Source organism: Triticum urartu, chromosome 1A (assembly GCF_056163025.1).
Source record: "Triticum urartu cultivar PI428250 chromosome 1A, HENAU_Tu73, whole genome shotgun sequence".
NCBI classification, from domain to species: domain Eukaryota; kingdom Viridiplantae; phylum Streptophyta; class Magnoliopsida; order Poales; family Poaceae; genus Triticum; species Triticum urartu.
In genome coordinates this window covers 286,363,779-286,369,354 of record NC_141873.1, presented here as the reverse complement: position 1 = coordinate 286,369,354, position 5,576 = coordinate 286,363,779, and positions in this window count along the sequence as shown.

Here is a 5,576-nt window from a genome sequence, read left to right as displayed (position 1 = left end):
AAGTATTTTATTAAAACATAAATAAAAATGAAAATAAAATGACATTCTAAGAATAGCACACATCATGTGAAGAAGCAAAAACTTAGGCTCAACCGATACTAACCGATAATTGTTGAAGAAGAAAGGTGGGATGCCTACCGGGGAATCTCCAAGCTTAGATGCTTGAGACTTCTTGAAATATTATCTTGGTATGCCTTGGGAATCCCCATGCTTGAGCTTTTGTGTCTCCTTAATTCTTGTCATATCACGGTTTTCCTCAATCTCAAAAGCTTCAACCACACAAAACTCAACAAGGACTCGTGAGATAAGTTAGTATAAACCAATTCAAAAGCTTTATCATTCTCTATTGTAGAAAATCACTAAAATTATTATCAAAAATTGCACACTAAATGCCTCTGCATATTTAATACCCCTATCCTCAAATAGAATCATTTAACAAGCAAACATATGCAAACAATGCAAACATAACAGCAATCTGCCAAAACAGTACAGTTTGTAAAGAATGCAAGAGTATCAATACTTCCCTAACTCCAAAAGTTATGAAAATTTATCACACTGTAGAAAATTTATCAAAGCTCATTTAGCAAAAAGTTTCAACATTTTATCATATTCTGACTTTCTAGGGAATTTTTGCAACAGCGGTAAACTTCCTGTTTTCAAATAGCAACATGTATACTTGCAAAATAAGCATGGCAAAGGCTATAATTGCCACTTTTATTGAAATAAAAGATGCAAAACATTATTATAAATAACAGAACGCAAATCCTAACAAAATAAAATGACGCTCCAAGTAAAACTCATATCATGTGACGAATGAAGACATAGCTCCAAATGAGGTTACTGATAATGTTGAAGACGAAAGAGGAGATGCCTTCCGGGGCATCCCCAAACTTAGTTGCTTCAATATTCCTTGAATATTACCTTGGGGTGCCTTAGGAATCCCCAAGATTAGGGTCTTGTCACTCTTTATTCTCCTCATCTCACCCAAAACTTGAAAACTTCAATCACACAAAACTTAACGGAAGTTTGTGAGATAGGTTAGTATGATAAAGAGCATACAATTTCACTTTTGGTACTGTCAAAGACAAGATTCATAATTTTTATCACACAATTCCTACTGTAGCATATCATTTACACAATTTATATTGAGCAATATAAGCCATGGAAATTATAAAACAAGCAAACTATGCATTGAAAACAGAATCTGTCAAAAACAGAACAGTCTGTAGTAATGTGTACTCCAACCATACTTATTCTACTCCAAAAAATCTGAAAAAATAGTAAAACCTGGGTAATTTTTCTATTAATATTATACAAAAAGAATCAGCATTTTATCACTCTTCTGTTAAAAATTATAATTGTTTTCCTGAGCGCATAAGTTTCTGTTTTTCAGCAAGATCAAATCAACTATCACCGTAAGCCATCCCAAAGGTCTTACTTGGCACTTTATTGAAACAAAAGCAATAGAACATGATTAATACAGTAGCCTAATCATGTGAACACACAAAAACAGTAGGTAAAAGTGTTGGGTTGTCTCCCAACAAGCGCTTTTCTTTAATGCCTTCTTAGCTAGGCATGATGATTTCAATGATGCTCGCATAAAACATAAGAATTGAAACATAACAAGAGCATCATGGAATACATGACTAGCACATTTAAGCCTAACCCACTTCCTATGCATAGGGATTTGGTAAGCAAATAATTCATGGGAACAAGAATCAACTAGCATAGGAAGGCTAAACAAGTGCAACTTCAAAACTTTCAACATAAAGAGAGGAAACTTGATATTATTGCAATTACTACAAGCATATGTTCCTCCCTCATAATAAATTAATAATTTTCAGTGGTATCATGAATGAATTCAATAATATAACCATCACATAAAGCATTCTTTTCATGATACATAAGCATAAAATTTGTGTTACTCTCCACATAAGAAAATTTATTCTCATCAATAGTAGTGGGAGCAAACTCAACAAAATAACTATCATGTGATTGAAAATTAAAATCATGATGACAAGTTTCATGATTATCATTATTCTTTATAGCATACATGTCATCACCATAATCTGCATAAATAGCAACTTTGTTATCATAGTCAATTGAAGCCTCATCCAAAATGGTGGATTCAGCACTAAATAAAGTCATGACCTCTCCAAATTCACTTTTATCACTATAATCATCATAAATAAGAGGCATGCAATCATTATAAAAAATTTGCACATCAAATCTTGGGGGACTAAAAATATCATATTCATCAAATATAGCATCCCCAAGCTTGTAGCTTTGCATATCATTAGCATCATGGATATTCAAAGAATTCATACTAGCAACATTGCAATCATGCTCATCATTCAAATATTTTGTGCCAAACATTTTATAGATTTCTTCTTCTAAAAATTAAGCACAATTATCCGAACCATCATTTTCAAGAAAGATATTATAAAGATGATCAATAATATGATGCAACCTAAATTCCATTTTTATGTAGTTTTCTTTTATAAACCAAACTAGTGATAAACAAGAAACAAAAAGATTTGATTGCAAGATCTAAAGATATACCTTCAAGCACTCACCTCCCTGGCAACGGTGCCACAAAAGAGCTTGATGTCTACTACGCAACTTTATTCTTGTAGACACGTGTTGGGCCTCCAAGCGCAGAGTTTTGTAGGACTATAGCAATTTTCCCTCAAGTGGATGACCTAAGGTTTATCAATCCGTGGGAGGCGTAGGATGAAGATGGTCTCTCTCAAATAACCCTGTAACCAATAATAAAAAGTCTCCTATCTCTCGAACACACCAAATACAATGGTAATTTGTATAGGTGCACTAGTTCGGTGAAGAGATGGTGATAAAAGTGTAATATGGATGGTAGAAATATATTTTTATAATCTGAATAAATAAAAACAGCAAGGTAGCAAATAGTAAATGGGCACAAGAACGGTATTGCAATGCTTGAAAATGAGGCCTAGGGTCCATACTTTCGCTAGTGCAATCTCTCAACAATGCTAATATAATTGGATCATATAACCATCCCTCAACGTGCAAAGAAGAATCACTCCAAAGTTCCTATCTAGTGGAGAACATAAGAAGAAATCGTTTGTAGGGCACGAAACCACCTCGATGCTATTCTTTCCGATCGATCTATCCAAGAGTTCATACTAAAATAACACCAAATAATTTCAGATTCATAATACTCAATCCAACACAAAGAACCTCAAAGAGTGCCCCAAGATTTCTACTGGAGAAACAAAAGACGAGAACGTGCATCAACCCCTATGCATATATTACCCCAATGTCCCTGCGGGAATCGGCGAGTTGAATGCCAAAACACATATCAAGTGAATCAATGTGATACCCCGTTGCAACCACGAGTATTCATATGCAAGAAATATATCAAGTGCTCTCAAATCCATAAAAGTATTCAATCCGATAAAACAAAATCTCAAAGGAAAAACTCAATTCATCACAACAATATAGAGAGGGGAAAACACTATATGATCCGACTATATTAACAAAGCCCGCGATACATCAAGATCGTGACATCTGAAGAACACAAGAGAGAGAGAGAGAGAGATTAGACACATAGCTAGTGGTACAAACCCTCATCCCTTAGGGTGGACTACTCCCTCCTCATCGTGGTGGCCGCCGGGATGATGAAGATGGCCATCGGTGGCGAATTCCCCCTCCGGGAGAGTGCCGAAACCGGGTCTAGATTGGTTTTCGGTGGCTATAGAGCCTTCGGCGGCGGAACTTCTCATCTAGGTTAAACCCGAGGGTTTTTGGCATATTTGGGAATTTATAGGATGAAGAGGGGGTGCGGGAGGCCACCGAGGTGGGCACAGTCCACCTGGGCGCGCCTGGGCCCCCAAGCGTGCCCTGGTGGGTTGTGCCCCCTTGGGGCACCCCCCAGGTGCTGCTCTGGCCCAATGGATGTCTTCTGGTCCATAAAAAATCCACAAAATGTTTCACGGTGTTTGGACTCCGTTTGATATTGATTTCCTGCGATGTAAAAAACAAGCAAAAAAACAGCAACTGGCACTGGGCACTAGGTCAATAGGTTAGTCCCAAAAAATGATATAAAGTTGCTATAAAATGATTGTAAAACATCCAAGAATGATAATATAACAGCATGAATACTTCATAAATTATAGATACGTAGGAGACGTACAGTTACTTGACCCCGATAATGGAAATTGGTGGACTGACTATTGTAAGGATAGCCCTTTCAAGTATTTGGGGATTATAGGGACTTTAGGAGATCATGTGGAACACCATAGGCATTGGATTTGTAGAATAAATGGATCATGTAGTGATTGGTGAAGAGAATGGGCCATTGGAGTTGATACATAGAAAGGAAACAATATTTTGGATTTGGCATACGACGTGTTTCCTTAGGATAGAGATTCACTATCATGGACCTTGGAAGAATAAGATGAGTACTTGGAAAGTGATGTTTAATTCAAGCCTAGCAGCTTGTGTGTTCTACCCATGGATTTTTACATGAGGATAACCATACATATGAGTTTGGGGATAGTTGACATATATGATTTTGTTAGACCTCCTCTCGGGAGTCTTGAGGATATGAATAGCATGAGTGATGATTGAAGATGTCCTATACGAAATGATGCGTTCGATGGTGTAAGGTGATTTTGTTTTGATAGGACAATTGGCATCCAAGAAACTGTGCTCAAGGATAAGATAATAAACGTTCACTCGCACCCTAGGATCCTTAAAACCCTTAAGTATTACCAGGCCACTACAAGGTCGTATCATGACCATGGGCCTTGACCCTAGATCGGGAAGACCTTGGCCAACACTCAACCGTGACCACCACCAATGCCCTAGCCTTCTTTATGTACCTCGTGAACAAAGTCTTTATGGATTACTTGGACAAGTTGGGTGTCATCATTACTTGGTGACCTACTCATCTACCCGAAGATGGAAGAAGAGTCATTCATCTTGTTAGAGAGCATTAGAAGACCGCCATGTCAAGGAGGAAGAACTACACCAACCACTGTCTTCAAGAAGTAAACTTTCGTGTCGAAGACCATGTGTATCTGCGAGCCATTCCTCTCAAAAGAATCAAGTATTTCCATGTCGAAGGGAAGCTCACACCAAGATGTATTGACCCTTGTCAAGATCACTGCAAGACGAAGAGTAGACGGCTACCAGCTAGAGTTGCACCTGAGTTACCCAATGTGCATAACATTTTCCACGTGTCACAACTTCGGAGGTGTTTCCAACTTCCTGACAAGCACAAACCCTACAAGGGCATCGACCACCAAGCCATCGACCCCAGCCCAATCTGGCCTACCGCGAGAGACCCGTTAGCAACCTAGATCAAGCAGAACGTCATACATGAAGCCGCACCATCAAGTACTTCAAGGTTCAGCGGAGCAACCACACGCAAGTAGAAGCAGCATGAGGACGTGAAGACTACCCCAAATCCAAGTTTTTGTATTCCTTTCCGCGCCTAGGGGGGTAGGTCTGTCACACCCTGATTTTCATGACACGACACTTAAGCTAATAAATCATGATAAAAATGTGGTTTGACAAAAAAATTGTGTTTATTT